This window comes from Erpetoichthys calabaricus, chromosome 9, assembly GCF_900747795.2.
Source record: "Erpetoichthys calabaricus chromosome 9, fErpCal1.3, whole genome shotgun sequence".
NCBI lineage: Eukaryota > Metazoa > Chordata > Cladistia > Polypteriformes > Polypteridae > Erpetoichthys > Erpetoichthys calabaricus.
The window spans coordinates 69,438,669-69,455,062 of record NC_041402.2 but is presented as its reverse complement, the minus strand read 5'-3'; the positions used below and the strand labels follow the sequence as shown (position 1 = coordinate 69,455,062).

The 16,394-nt window shown below is 42.8% G+C and overlaps 1 protein-coding gene across 2 annotated transcripts in view; it reads left to right on the top strand.

The window, feature by feature from the left end:
* Positions 1-7,987: 7,987 nt before the first annotated feature.
* The window catches only part of ccdc102a (coiled-coil domain containing 102A), a 277,345-nt gene continuing 268,938 nt past the window's right edge, over positions 7,988-16,394 (top strand). For both annotated transcript variants that reach the window (XM_028809695.2, XM_028809692.2), the window contains exon 1: positions 7,988-8,171. The gene's annotated coding sequence lies outside the window, so the exon portion shown is untranslated. The remainder of the gene's footprint in view (positions 8,172-16,394) is intronic.

Genomic DNA, 16,394 nt, shown 5'->3' with positions numbered 1-16,394 from the left:
AAACATTTTCTTATGGATTACAGGGGGTACCACATAGCCCCAACCCAGACACAACTGGCACACACACACAGTCACTGGTTCAAATAAAGGATATTTTATTATCATCCATACCTTTTTTAACAAAGACAATCACAAATAACCGTCAGGAATCTTTGCCTTCTCCCTTCTTCTTCAGACTCCTCTTCCTTCTGACTCCAACTTGATCATATGAGGTTTAGCGGCTCCTTCTATTTTGGACCTGGTAGTACTTCCAGTGCAAGAACCCAGCCACAGGGGATGCACAAACCAGTGTGTTTCTTCATGCCAGTCCCAAGCTTGGATAAATGGGGAAGTTTACGTCAGGAAGGGCATCCGGTGTAAAATTTTGCCAAATCAGTATGTGGACAACAATACAAATTTCCATACCGGATCGGTCGAGCCCCGGGTTAACAACGACCGCCACCAGCACTGTTAGCCAACAGGGTGCTGGTGGAAATTGGGCTACTGTTGGCCGAAGAAGAAGAAGATGGAGAAGAAGAGGGGGAGATGTGTCCGGGGGCAGGAGGAGAGGAGGAAAGTAAAGAGAGTGGAACTGAGGGTAGAAACTTTGAATGTTGGCAGTATGACTGGTAAGGGGAGAGAGTTAGCAGATATGATAGAGAGAAGAAAGGTTGATATATTATGCGTGCAAGAGACTATATGAAAGGGGAGTAAGGCCAGGTGGATCGGAGGTGGATTCAAATTGTTCTATCATGGTGAGGATGGGAGGAGAAATGGGGTAGGGGTTATTCTGAAGGAACAGTATGTCAAGAGTGTTTTGGAGGTGAAAAGAGTGTCAGACAGAGTAATGATTATGAAGCTGGAAATTGAAGGTGTGATGATGAATGTTGTTAGTGCATATGCCCCGCATGTTGGGTGTGCAATGGATGAGAAAGAAGATTTTTAGAGTGAGTTGGATGAAGTGATGAGCAGTGTACCCAAGAGACAGAAAGTGGTGATTGGAACGGATTTCAATGGACATGTTGGTGAAGGGAACAGAGGAGACGAGGAGATGATGGGTAGGTATGGTGTCAAGGAGAGGAATGAAGAAGGTCAAAGGATAGTGGATTTTGCCAAAAGGATGGACATTGCTGTGGTGAATACATATTTTAAGAAGAGGGAGGAACATAGGGTGACGTATAAGAGTGGAGGAAGATGCACACAGGTGGATTACATCATATGCAGAAGAGTCAATCTGAAGGAGATTGAAGGCTGCAAATTGGTGGCAGGGGAAAGTTTAGTTAAGCAGCATAGGATGATGGTCTGTAGGATGACGTTGGAGAGCAAGAAGAGAAAGAGAGTGAGGACAGAGCCAAGGATCAAATGGTGGAAGTTAAAAAAGGAAGACTGCAAGGTTGAGGTTAGGGAGGACGTGAGACAGGCACTGGGTGGCAGTGAAGAATCACCAGACAGTTGGGCAACTACAGCAGATGTAGCACAGGTGACAGCAAGAAGGGTGCTTGGCATGACATCTGGACAGAGGAAGGAGGAAAAGGAAACCTGGTGGTGGAATGGGGAAGTACAGGAGAGTATACAGAGGAAAAGGATGGTGAAGAAGAAGTGGGACAGTCAGGTAGATGCAGAAAGTAGACAAGAGTACAAGGAGATAAGGCACAAGGTGAAGAGAGAGGTGCTGAAGGCTAAAGAAAAGGCATATGATGAGTTGTATGAGAGGTTGGACACTAAGGAAGGAGAAAAGGACCTGTACTGATTGGCTAGACAGAGGGACAGAGCTGGGAAAGATGTGCAGCAGGTTAGGGTGATAAAGTATAAAGATGGAAACGTACTCACAAGCGAGGAGAGTGTGTTGAGCAGATGGAAAGAGTACTTTGAGAGGCTGATGAATGAAGAGAACGAGAGAGAAGAGGTTGGATGATGTGGAGATAGTGAATCAGGAAGTGCAACAGATTAGCAAGGAGGAAGTAAGGACAACTATGAAGATGATGAAAAATGGAAAGGCCATTGGTCCAGATGAGATACCTGTGGAAGCATGGAGGTGTTTAGGAGAGATGGTAGTGGAGTTTTTAACCACATTTTTTAATGGAATCTTGGAAAGTGAGAGGATGCCTGAGGAGTGGAGAAGAAGTGGACTGGTGCTGATATTTAAGAATAAGGGGGATGTGCAGGACTGTAGTAACTACAGGGGGATGGAATTGATGAGCCACAGCATGAAATTATGGGAAAGAGTAGTGGAAGCTAGGTTAAGAAGTGAGGTAATGATTAGTGAGCAGCAGTATGGTTTCATACCAAGAAAGAGCACCACAGATGCAATGTTTGCTCTGAGGATGTTGATGGAGAAGTATAGAGAAGGCCAGAAGGAGTTGTATTGCGTCTTTGTGGACCTGGAGAAAGCATATGACAGGGTGCCTCAAGAGGAGCTGTGGTATTGTATGAGGAAGTCGGAAGTGGCAGAGAAGTACATAAGAGTTGTGCAGGATATGTACGAGGGAAGTGTGACAATGGTGAAGTCTGCGGTAGGAGTGATGGATGCATTCAAGGTGGAGGTGGGATTACATCAGGGATCGGCTCTGAGCCCTTACTTATTGCAATGGTGATGGACAGGTTGAGTGACAAGATTAGACAGGAGTCCCCGTGGACTATGATGTTTGCTGATGACATTGTGATCTGTAGAGATAGTAGGGAGCAGGTTGAGGAGACCCTGGAGAGGTGGAGATATGCTCTAGAGAGGAGAGGAATGAAGGTCAGTAGGAACAAGACAGAATACATGTGTGTAAATGAGAGGGAGGTCAGTGGAATGTTGAGGATGCAGGGAGTAGAGTTGGCGAAGGTGGATGAGTTTAAATACATGGGATCAACAGTACAGAGTAACGTGAAGTATGGAAGAGAGGTGAAAAAAAGAGTGTAGGCAGGGTTGAATGGGTGGAGAAGAGTGTCAGGAGTAATTTGTGACAGATGGGTATCAGCAAGAGTGAAATGGAAGGTCTACAGGATGGTAGTGAGACCAGCTATGTTAGATGGGTTGGAGACGGTGGCACTGACCAGAAATTAGGAGACAGAGCTGGAGGTAGCAGAGTTAAAGATGCTAAGATTTGCACTGGGTGTGACGAGGATGGATAGGATTAGAAATGAGTACATTAGAGGGTCAGCTCAAGTTGGACGGTTGGGAGACAAAGTCAGAGAGGTGAGATTGCGTTGGTTTGGTCATGTGCAGAGGAGAGATGCTGAGTATATTGGGAAAAGGATGTTAAGGATGGAGCTGCCAGGTAAGAGGGAAAGAGGAAGGCCTAAGAGGAGGTTTATGGATGTGGTGAGAGAGGACATGCAGGTGATGGGTGTTGCAGAACAAGATGTAGAGGACAGAAAGATATGGAAGAAGATGATCCACTGTGGCAACCCCTAACGGGGGCAGCCAAAAGAAGAAGAAGAAGAAGAAAGTAGATTAAAGTTAAAGTACTTCCAGTGCAAGGGCATAACTCGATGGAAGTACTTCATGATCAATCAGAAGTTCGTTAAAGCAGGGAATGTATCCCCCAGTGGCACCCTCTGTTGGCACCCATGGACCCCAACAAGGTTGCCTCACGGCACTACAAGTCCAGCATGCCTTGCAATTGTCCATGTGTGTTCCTGCCTCCAGCGATGCTGACATCTAGCACTTGAGGAGGCAAATGTTTCTGGAACTGTGCCTCCTTCCATTGTTCCTTCATATTGGCCTCCCAGCTGGTTAAGGGAATGGAAACAATTTCATCCCTGTGTGTATTCCTTCGTACATACACTATTAGGTAACCTGCATAGACATCTAATTCTATAACACTTTATAGGCATTTTGTTTTATTTGTACCATAAAATAATACTTAATACAGGATGACAACATGTTACTAGCATAAAATATATTCTCTGGCCTTTTGCAGAAAAATGACTATTTCCAAAGGATATACATTGATTTTAATATGTTTGGTTATACTGAAAATTCACATAATCTGCCCATACTTTAAAGAGAAGAATGCTGTTGGAACAGAGGCATTAATAGTTAACGGTGCCTGTCGTGTCTGTTGAATAAGTGAGAAAAAATGTGTGAGTGTGGCAATGTGTTCTTATGGGGTTTCTTGTGAGATCTTGCATTGCTTGTTCTTAATGCACCTGTTTAACAGCTGCCACCAACCACCCCCATGTCATTGTTTTATTTTCCTGTATGTTGCTGGGGAAAAAAAACAGTTGTATTGAACTTGTCAAAGGAGAGTGGGGGTGGTTAGTTATTCTCAGAAAGGTTTATCCTTGCTGATTCATGGTCCTATTCCTATTTCCTCTGTAATGTGTTTTATAATAGTGCTTGTTGTTAGATGTACTGTGGCAGGAGGTGAATATGAACAACACCTTTATTAAAAAATAAAAAAGAAGATGAAGGAGAGAGAAAAACACACAGGAAAACATTAAAGTACAAAATGAGTACAACACAAGAACACCTGCTTCCTTAGTGGCTCTTCCCATGCATGTACTGGCTGCTGTGGTGGATGGATCACTTGCCCACTTATTAAGTCAAGTGCAACTAACAACTCCTTTTTCCCTTCCAGTCTGGGTGCCTGCCATAAGTTCTCCTCCTGACTTCAGGCTTAATTAGCCTGTAACACTGAGATGACTTTAAACCTCTGTTTTTGGATTACAGCTTTGGACTAAGGCAGCTCCACATTTGTTCCAGTGGCACGACACTATAACTCCCTCAATTGGCACTTGGTGTCACTACACCCCTGATTCTTTGCTATTAAAGGGCTGCGTCACCAGCTCCCTAGCTGCTTACTATATTTCTATTAGAGAAACTACATGGTCCTATGTAGTCTTTTCTGTAACTGTGTGTCCTCTACTGGCTAGGAAGTTTTGTTCTCCCCAGATCCAGTTTACTTTAAAGAGAGGAAAACACATCCATACTAACTGATGTGCATCTCTTGTGCTTGGGCTAGTGCTCACCCTTTAATTTCCTTCTGTAGCATATAACACACACAGAGGGCATACCACTCCTTCAGCTGGCAGCCCTCATCTACCAGTGTGGCTGTAAAAGAAAAATGGAGTGGTAAACAAGATAAACCTTTGGAATGCCAATGCCAAATGACCACCCCAGCCCCACCATGTACATTCTAATATCCTTCCATTCTTTCAGTATTGGTTAATGAACATACAACAGTGGACAATATACACAACGCAAAAACCTGCCCTACATGTCAGTCATAGTGCAAGAACCCCTCTATCCCTAATTAGCCTATAAAATGTCTTTGGACTATGGGAAGTATTCAAAACACAATCCCATATAATTCCAACAGCAAATACCTTTGGAGTAATGTTACCCATGAAAAGTACTAAAAAATATAAAGATGAATCACTCAATCAAAAATACATAAGAACAAAAGATAGCTTTCAATGTTTGCAAAGTCCTGAGACAAAATATGAAGCACTACGAATATTAGACATTTGACAAACAATCATCTGCTCCAATAAATTCATTTGGTTAGTTAGCTTGATTACTCCAATATCTTATCCAGATCAATTTAATATGCTGTCAAGGCTGCTGCTTCGGCTGCATGAAGAGAAGATTTTTTTTAATTTCCACAATCCTTTTTTGTAAAGAAGTGCTTCCTGATATCAGTGTTAAATTTACTTCCCCTTAATTTCCTCTGGTTTCAACAAGTACTGTATGAAATTCACTCTTTAATTTAAAGAGCCCTGCTTGATCAACATTACCAATGTGTTTGAGAGCTCTGAAGAAATGGATTAGGTCTCCATGCAGCCTGCCCTCCTCAAGACTAAAGAGGTTTACTTTCCTTAGCTTGTCACAGTAGGACATGCCCTTTACTGTATTCTCATTTCTTATTCTCTTGGCTGCTTTTTCTCTATGCCACACACAGTACTCCAGACACTGTCTCACCAGAACACTCCCCTGACTTACTGTATATTCAGTTGTTTTCACAATAAATGAAATAAACATTTAATTTGTCTTTTAATTATATGATGATAGTTCATATAAAGCAGAGTATCATAATGTACTGTAATGTATATGAATAAAGAGTGGTCTCTTGTCAGTGTTCAAATTCTTTTGTTTTTGTTGCTTTTCTCTGTCTAGCACTAAATGGTTCTGTAACTCTGCACTGTTGTAGGTATTAAGAAGCGAAGCTTTGACTTTGAAAATGTATTTAAGTGTCTGTGTTGAGATTAACAAAAAACTCTCTTTTGGAACTGTCTCTTTGTTTTTTGTTTTACAGTATGAGTCACACGGCAATAACTGAAGATGTGAAATTGATCCTTAAAACAGATCCTGCACAGAGCTAGAAGTATAACTGAATTTGAAATCCAGACTGCGATCATGAGAGGGATGAAACGCACAAGGTGTTAAGTGTTTAATCTGACTTAAACTTGAAATTATCCTTTGAAGTCCATCTAAAGAACAATTTTTAAAATGTCAATTTCACATAGTCTCAATATCACATTCTCCAGAAAGTCTTGCAGTAACCATCCTGTTTTTAACTGGGATATTCTCATCAGTTTTTTCATTGTCACAGTAAGTTTATCAGCCGAGTGTTGTATGTGTTTCCTTCTTTACTGTCTTTACTCTCAAAAATGGCTTCAAGACTTTCCGATTCCAAATCTCTCATTATGTCTATTAGGGTAGAGAAAAGCCAAGCAAAATGACACCTTTTATTGGCTAACTAAAAAGATTACAATATGCAAGCTTTCGAGGCAACTCAGGCCCCTTCTTCAGGCAAGATACTCTGAAAATAAAGGACAGTCAAGATCACCATTATCAATGAATCCAAAGATGGATGTCCTTTATTATGGCAAGCTTGACGGAGCCCCATTATGTAAACAGCTGAGTTCTTTATGACAAGACTGAGGAATATAACAAAGTAATGATCTTAAGTAAGATAGGTTCATTTGCATAATAGAGTCAAGAAACATATTAGATTACAGCAATCAGCATACAGATAAATGATATTATGTTTTAACACATCTATGTCTTAATATTATCTAAATGTCCCAAAATAAACAGATTAAAAGTCACCGGCACACAGCTATATCCAAAAACAAACTTGTTATACATAAATTCTTACTGAGAAGAAAATAAAAATATTGTCATTATCTCATTGTTCCCTTAATAAACTGTACAGAGCACAATGGGTACAGAATACTGTATCTTAGTTATAAAGGGCAGACACACCCCAAACAATCATAGGTTCACCCAGAAATAATAAAACACGTAAGGATACATTTTTGGCATTCCTCTACAATTTCCCTTTTTGGGTTCAAGGCCTTCTGAACTACCTTTCATAATATATACTGGCACCCACAGGTAACACCTGGCTAACACCTTTTCTAAATCAGACAGAATCGAATACAGTATAAGTATAATAGTGGCAAAAATGTTTCAGGGTAAGATCGTTTTGAACTGAATCTGTATTTTAAAAGACAGATCAAATTATATAATATTAATGCATTTTATTTATATAGCGCCTTTCCCATGCAAACGATATAGTACCACCAGTGTACAGCAGTTTCCTTGCAGAAATATCCACAATTAAATAGTTCACTCCATAGACGTAAAAAGTTGAACAAGCAGGCCTGAGCCTGTGATGTTATGTGTTTCAATGACATTCACATCAGGATAACAGCGTTAGTTGTAATGTGAAAAGACTGACATGACTTGCTGTATGATAAAGTGCGTGAAAGAAGCGACATCATTTGATGTTGTATCCATTTTGTAGAGGGATAATAATTACAATACAATAATTAGAAACACACGCGTACTATACTGTTATGTCTGTACTCCGGGAAGCTTACGTTGGCTTATTTTCCTCCAATAACCCCCCCACCCCCGGCGCCCCCCGCACCCCTCCGCGCGCGCGGCTGTCTCCTCTGGAACGCCACGCGCTCCCAGATTCGCGTCTTAATCCCGCCTCTGTCGTATTTTTCCGCCACACGATTGGCTTCCTAACTTGTCAGTCTCTTCTTAAACTGCCTTCATCCGGGGTCCCTCCTCCTCCCGTTCCAAGGCTCTTGTTTGTATCTCCCAAGGAAATTCCTGCCGGAGCAGAAACAGGGGACACGAGTAAGGAAAAGAATCCGAGAAAAAGCTAAAACAAACAATCAGCACGCAACAAAAACGATCGATCGCTCGAGGCCAGTGTGAGTGCGTTTCCCAGACGCTTCACAAGGTCAGTATCGATGATTTCATGAAGAGACGGTAAAAAGAGAAGGCTGGTTAATGTAGCTCTATTTTATTAGATGGTGAGAAAACAGGATGAGGGTACAGCAGCATTCCAGATCTGGAGACAGATGTGAGCACAATATTTTTGCATTTCATTTTAAGGCACAGCTATCCGAATTTGCAGCTTGATTAACCATTGTGCGTGCATGCAATTACATGAGTGATACTAACACTTTAAAACATGCACCTGTGTTAAATATATTACATGTGCATCTGTACAACTTTTCCGTTTCAGTGTTATTTTTCTTTTCAGAAACGCGAAATTTTGATTTTTTTGCATGTTTTACATAGAGTTGTTTAGGGCGAGGGTGCAATCTTAACGCTAGTGTCCTTAAACTTCAGTACGCACTTTATTTGGCATTAGCTTACTAAGCGAATTGACAGCAGGAGAGCTCGGTTTATCAGTAAATATGCTGTTTCTGGTTGAAGAAAAAGTTCAGAACTGATTCCTCCACAATCCGCCGCTTCATTTTTTGACGGATGTCATAGCGATCCAATCGACAAGAAAGTCCGAAATTGATTGCTAGGAGCCGTCGACGAATCAGGTTTCAGCAGAGGCGGGTTTTGCGAATTGTCAAAAGTTTTTCAGATTGCTCAGTGCTTAATTGTATTGTAACACTTCCATCATTAATGTTATGCAAAGTAAAATGGCTAGTTCTGTTTCTAATATGTTGATAACAATATTAATGACAGATACCATAATCCTAATCTCTTTCAGAGTTCGAAAAGCACGTATAGCAGGCAATTAAATCAATCTAACTGATTCTGATTAATTTTCTGTATGGTAATCATTTGTCAGATTCAGTAAATCCGATTCAGGGTCAAATAAACATATCCTGGCAAAATCGGATGAAAAGCTGTAAGCAATGGAGAGTCAGACGTTAGTCCATTGTAAAGCATTCCCGAGTCTACTCATCTCGTGCCAATGTAGAATTGACGTTTAATCGAACGCCTTTCTCGGAGATGTACAGTAGGAAGAAAACTGGTACCTGGAAAAACGTTCATGCGTCAATATAGCCTGGGATACAAACTCGCTATTGTAGATCTACGATGAAGCACCAAGCTTTTCGCCACTGTGCTGATCTTTTGTATCCAAAATTATACACACAAAAAACACCATCTTATCGAAGAAATATATATCGCTTTAAGATTCTTTAGTTCAGTATATTCATTGCTCAGGAATATTGTCTAGAACTGCAAGAAATCCAGTTTTGATTTATGCATGTTTAAAATTAAATCAACGTTTCAAATGGTTTTAATTTGACTCATTCTTAATTAAATACTTCATGAGTTTAGATTTTCCATTTTTGCTCATATTTTTCAGAACCTCATACATTTTTCCAGCATATGTTAAAAATCTGTTAAATTATTTAAGAAATCAACCCAAATTGAATAAAGCTTTGAATGGAGCCCATCAAACATGGTACATCAAAGCAGCTTAGTGAATTATAAACTGGATCTCAAATTTTGCATAGTGGCAGTCAGACACTTAGAAGCCTTCATTAAATCTGAACTTTTTTTTAGTGAATTCATGTCAAGACCACAGAAGAAGTGTAGGCTGGCAAAGCCAGTGTGTAAGTGCTGATCATTCACTTCATGGTTGTAGGCAGCAATTTGACAATGATCTAGCTGCTAATTTTATGATTTTTTTTTTATGTGTTAACAGTTTTTATTTTCTTTTTCGGTCTGATCATATATCATGCAGCATGTAGTTTTAATCATTACAAGAAAATCCAATAAAAATCCAAAGCCAATCAGAAACAAGATGTGGAGTTATGATCACTTGCCAACTGAATTTGATTATTATGATAAAATGAAGCAGCTAAACAACAAGAGGAAGTACAGTTTTCCTTTAGGCATTAAGTTATTTTTTAGCTGCCTTAATTCTAGACATTTTCTGTTTGAGTTGTTTACCTGTTATATATAATACAACTGTTGTTTTTATTGTTCAGTGTAAATTCCTGTATGGTTTTCTTGGTTTTAACTTCTTTCCTAAGCTTCTTTGCCTGTACTGTAATTGACATTTTCTTGTTCACAACTTGAGACAAACCCATTGCTTGCCTATTTGTCCCCACTTTCCAGTTTCCATTTATTACCTCATGAGAATGTGTGGTCTTTTACCCTTTATTTGATTGCTTCACAAATGTGATTATTAATATGGGTTGTTTGCATTAATGTTTTTTTATAAAAGAAATCACACATTCTTACATCTGGAAGAGGGTGCAGGCACTCAGTATTGCCAGCTACAAAGAGACTGGACCTATTAGGGAAACATTAAAAAGTTCCCAGATGTCACTATTAGCATTGGTCTTTGTTTTCTGGTTGTGTGTAGGTTATTAAGTGAGAGGTATGCTGTGCTTTAGCAAAACTGAGCTCATTCACTACATGCCATTTCCACACCTTCATTAGTCTTAGCTCTTAACTATAGTGCTCTAACTCTGAATTTCCACATGATTAGATTAACTTTTTAAAATCACTAAATTATAATACACTTCAGCATTAAAGATCACAAAAAGATTGTTTCATCTGCCTTTCTGTTATATCTGTTACAGGGTAGTTGAGTAATGAGCACTGGAAGGACCCATTTTTGTAACATTTTCTGTTCAATGGTACACTGATGCTTGATATGAGAACAACATTTAAATAAATTGATCTGTGAAACACCATTTCCTTTGTGAAATTTGTTTGACATCTGCATTTTGCTATGCAAAGGGGAGTGGTAGGCTGTTAGTACTTAGTCAGGACCTTCCATTAACATTAACTGCAATGGGAATGCAACAGAGTTCAAAGGGCACAACGTGTAGATGGTCTTTAATTGGACAAATCAGCATTGCCACCTTATTGGTTGAAGAAGAGCACACAGGCAGTGTTCTTCAAAAGAAACTAAACTACCTTGGAGGCAATGGAAAAGCAGGACATTTCAAGAATCCTCCGAGTATATGGAGTTGTGCCATTAGACAGCCTTAACTTGCAAACAGAGAAATTTAAATGAAAAAGGCATCTGTTTATTATTTTATATAGATGTTCATGTGATATAGTTAGACATTTGACGGTGACTTTTTTTCAGAGGATGTCATTGTGGTATCTTAAATCAGAGCTGTGTTACATTCACACACACACACACACACACACACATATATATATATATATATATATATATATATATATATATATATATATATATATATATATATACAGTGGACCCTTGACTTACGAACTCAATTCGTTAGCGAGGGCTGGTTGTAACTCAAGTTGGTTGTAAGTCAAGACTATTTTTCCCATAAGAAATAATGGAAATACCCATAATGCATTCCGAACCTCCCACAGCAACACTTACTTAACCTTTTCATAATAAAAAAAGGGTTTTATAATGTGCATAATTTACCAAAACACTAATAATTTTTCTAGTGTACTAACCAAAAAGTTATAAAAAGTGCCTAGCCTACCAGAAACAATTTCATGCTGTACTCACCATTTAATTTGACATCTTTGGGTTGCAGGAAGGGAGGAGGAGGAGAATGAAATGGAAGGTAGTTATTGTTTGGAAGGAGCCTCCTTATACAAATCTTTTCTTTGTAAAATTGCCGAGATGGTGGATTTCGACATGCTATACATATTAGCGAGATCGGTCACACGAACACCACTCTCATATTTCCGCACAATTTCCTTCTTCGTTTCGATTGTGATTGCTTTCTTTACCTTCTGTAGCAGATATGCCCTTGATCCACCTCTCGGACCCTCAGGTACCACTCCGAACACCAGATGAAAGTATAACAACTATTTATTTTGTTATTGCACAGTGCACCAAGCACCCTCCACTCCACACTACTCATATAATAAATCAACAATACAACACTCTCTTTCCTCCTCACCCAGACACTTCGCCCTCCTACCTCCCAACTCAGCTAGTGTCTGGGCTTTCCCACAGTCCTTTTATACACCCTGACCCGGAGGTGTTCCTGTCCAACAGTCCGCAGTTCCTTATTCCTTCCGGGTCAGGGTAAACAGTCCTGTTCTTCAACCCGGGAGCACGTCGTTTCTTCCTGTCATGTGACCATGACGTACCCCCGGGTTATAGGGCACATAAGAGCCCACAAGCCCTCCTATAGCGACTCCTGGTGGCCCCCAAGGTATCCAGCAGGGCTGCGTATAAAAAATACATAGTCCATGAGGCCCTGCTGGAACTCGGGGCACGTCCACGCTGTCCGGAGAGCTCCTCCTGGCGGCCTGAGGGTGAGGGCTGGAGTAAGAAGCCGGCAATCCACCACAGTTCCCCCCCCCCCCCCCTTAGCGACGACAACCGGGGTGGAGCGTCGATCCCCACGAGGGACGTCCTCCTCCAGGAGGACGCGTCAGTCGGGCCTCGGCTGTGCTGTCTAGACCCCCCCCAGAGAACCTAGGGGGAACGGTGTATCTTCTGTCCCTCCGTTCCCCTGTCCTCCGAGGACAACTAAGCCAAACAGTGGCCCGGCTGATGGCAGTGGTAACAACGCCTTCGTCCTCCCGGTTGTTTTCTTCCCTGGGACCTGAAACACCTTGGGAATTCAGTTAGCTCCACCCTTTCCTCCGCTAAGGAGGGGTTTACGGCCACTTTGCTGCTCTCAGCCCCTTTCTCCACCTTGTCAGGAGACCCAAGTTTTATTTTGGGGATCTCCTGCTTATTCTGGGGCTTGTGGTCAGCTTGAGGCTCTCTATGGAGAAGAGAGAGCCTCTTTGCTGTTTGCACGCCCGTTGTCCTAAGTATTCGAGGAGGCGGCGTCATTAGCACCACATCGCTCCGGGTAACAGCACTTCCCAGCCACCCCGGTACGATTGGTACTTCCTCCGCCCCTCCGTCAACCAGCGACAACTCCCTTATTACACCGGTCGGGGTCTGGAGTGGCGACTCACTCCGGGAGGCCACATCACACGCATGCCCCGGCTTGATCGCTCCCTCCCCCGACCACTCGGTTATTGTGCCACACTCCATTGTCGGGTTCGCAGTGCTCTGGCACCTGCTACTTATCAACCGCGAGGCCGGCTCGCACTGGGTCCCCTTATGATATGCGGTACAGATTTCACTCACCTGCACCGCTGAATCAATCGAGACCGGGGCTTCTCGGCCTAATCGCAGCAGGTATTCCATTAGTCCTTTTAGTGGCGCCTCGGCTGTAGCTCCCAGCTCCTCCATGCGTGCTTTCACTTCCTTCAGTCCCTGAAAGAAAGTATACACGGGCTCGAGGTATTTCTCGAGCTCCCGTAAGTTCACAAAGTTACTTAATTCGGCCGGAGGTAAGCTCGCTTCCTTATTTTCCTAACCTGCCGGCCGGGAACCAATGAGCACGTCCGTCCCTGGCATGTGCTAGGCTGGGTTGCACAAAGGCTTCTGGGAAATGGAGTCCGAAGAGGAACGGGTAGACTCCAGTGGCTGACTGCGATCTGCCTCTTTTAATTTGTCGGCAGACCGTTCAGTCACCTCCCGCTCCTCTTTTTTTTTATTTAATTGCAGCGCTGCTCCGCTCGCCTCCCCCTTCCTTTTCAGGTAGCTCAGAACTGTCGGGGAATAACTGACCTCACCGAAGGATCCAAGGTGACCTCCTCCGTCCCAGTATCCATCGCGTGAGGTCACGTGGTGGTTTTCGCCGTATGGGTTTCCCCTCTGCGGACTCCTAGACTGGCCCGGCTTCTTCTTGTCGTGGCCATCTTGCCTAGGTCTGAGGCGGGCGTCTGATTCTCCGTCTGCTTCGTGCAGACAGGCCTCTGCAAAGCAAGAAATAAAAGTCTCCGGCAGTTCGAGTGCTTTCTCAGCACCTACCTCGGTACGTAGACGATCCCGTTCCAACTCCCTGTAATAGTCTTCGGGAGTTGCGATTCTACACCATTCCGGTTGTTTCCCCGCTCGGGTTTGCTCGGCTTTAAAGTGCACCCTGTCTTCCTCACCGCCTGTCAGGTAAGTCCACAGCGTCTCCAACCCATCTGGGACCGAAGTCTTCTGGGTAGTTCCAGTCTTCTTCCCAGATTTCTTCCCCATCGTGGTCTGCCGTATATTAAGGCTCACGGTTGCAGCGCTTTTTGTTGTGGGTGGTCTTTTTACCTCCGTGTATCGAAGCGGGACCTTCTTAGGGTCGTCTGCATACACAATATTTATTTGAATTACAGGTCCCCTGCCAACAGATGGCCAGAGGATCCTGCCGACTACGCCAGTGTAGCAGATATGCCCTTGATCCACCTCTCGGACCCTCAGGTACCACTCCGAACACCAGATGAAAGTATAACAACTATTTATTTTGTTATTGCACAGTGCACCAAGCACCCTCCACTCCTCACTACTCATATAATAAATCAACAATACAACACTCTCTTTCCTCCTCGCCCAGACACTTCGCCCTCCTACCTCCCAGCTCAGCTCAGTGTCTGGGCTTTCCCATAGTCCTTTTATACACCCTGACCCAGAGGTGTTCCTGTCCAACAGTCCACAGTTCCTTATTCCTTCCGGGTCAGGGTAAACAGTCCTGTTCTTCCAATCCGGGAGCACGTCTTTTCTTCCTGTCACGTGACCATGACGTACCACCAGGTTAAAGGGCACATAAGAGCCCACGAGCCCTCCTATAGCGACTCCTGGTGGCCCCCAAGGTATCCAGCAGGGCTGCGTATAAAAACTACATAGTCCATGAGGCCCTGCTGGAACTCAGGGCACGTCCACGCTGTCCGGAGAGCTCCTCCTGGCGGCCTGGGGGTGAGGGCCGGAGTAAGAAGCCGGCAATCCACCACACTTCGTTACCTTCTCTTCCTTAGCAATTATCGAAATAAATTATATAAATCACAGCACTGACCGAAATTACGTCCACAAACATGTATCTAGGCTCCGACTGACGCTTACGAACGCTCTCGGCTGTTTGTTTACAATCGCACAAGCGGATACACATGACCGCATTTGGGTCGTAACGCAAGACGTTGTTTGTAATTCAAAACAAAAATTTTTGTTGTAAACCAAGTTGTTCGCATGTCAGGACAGTCGTATATCAAGGGTCGACTGTATATATCCATCCATCCATCCATTATCCAACCCGCTGAATCCAGACACAGGGTCACGGGGGTCTGCTGGAGCCAATCCCAGCCAACACAGGGCACAAGGCAGGAACCAATCCAGGGCAGGGTGCCAACCCACCGCAGGACACACACAAACACACCCACACACCAAGCACACACTAGGGCCAATTTACAATCGCCAAACCACCTAACCAGCATGTCTTTGGACTGTGGGAGGAAACCGGAGTGCCCGGAGGAAACCCACGCAGACACGGGGAGAACATGCAAACTCCACGCAGGGAGGACCCGGGAAGCGAACCCGGGTCCCCAGGTCTCCCAACTGCGAGGCAGCAGCGCTACCCACTGCGCCACCGTGCCGCCCACGACTGTGTATGTATGTATATATATATATATATTTGCAGTTGGAGATCCACAAAGGGAGAAAAAACGAATCACGTATCATAAAATAGTTTTATTCCTGAGCTTTCAACCCCTATCAGGGGTCTTCATCAGAGGATAATGCTCAGACTTACAAGAATCAAAGGCAATATATAGCATCACATTCAGTATTGCCTATAAAGTCTGCATTATAATGTATAAGTTATGTACCATTTGTGATACAGCTTATAGTGGATAGTTCCATTTTAGGAGCAAATACCACAAATTACATTATCAGACTTGTTTCTTCTACAAGTGAATTTTATGACATACATGCTGCTAGTTGTTTCATTATTTTCTCACCTGAACATCAAAACAAGAAGACCACATTGCACAGTATAGCACTTCACATAGATAAATTAATTCAGTTGGCCTTCACAAATGCTGCTGAGTTTAAATCTGCACAAACTTCCTGACTGTGCCTCTCTTCATAAGCCAGAATCCATACCCTCATCAGGCATCATCTGATCCAACTGGAGTCGCTGCATCACCTGCAAATATGTCCCCCAATACAACCATATCAGGACACTCCAGTAGTTGTAATACTATTAAGTCAGAACCTTTTTTCTACAGCATTTCTTCGATATGGAATCCAGTTATCTAAATAGGCCAACCACCAAAGTTGCTTGCAGGTCACATAAGAGAACATGTTTGAGTCTTTGGGATCAAAGCAGTCCCTAATCCTGGTAAACATTTCATACTTATTGATCATAATTAAGATGAA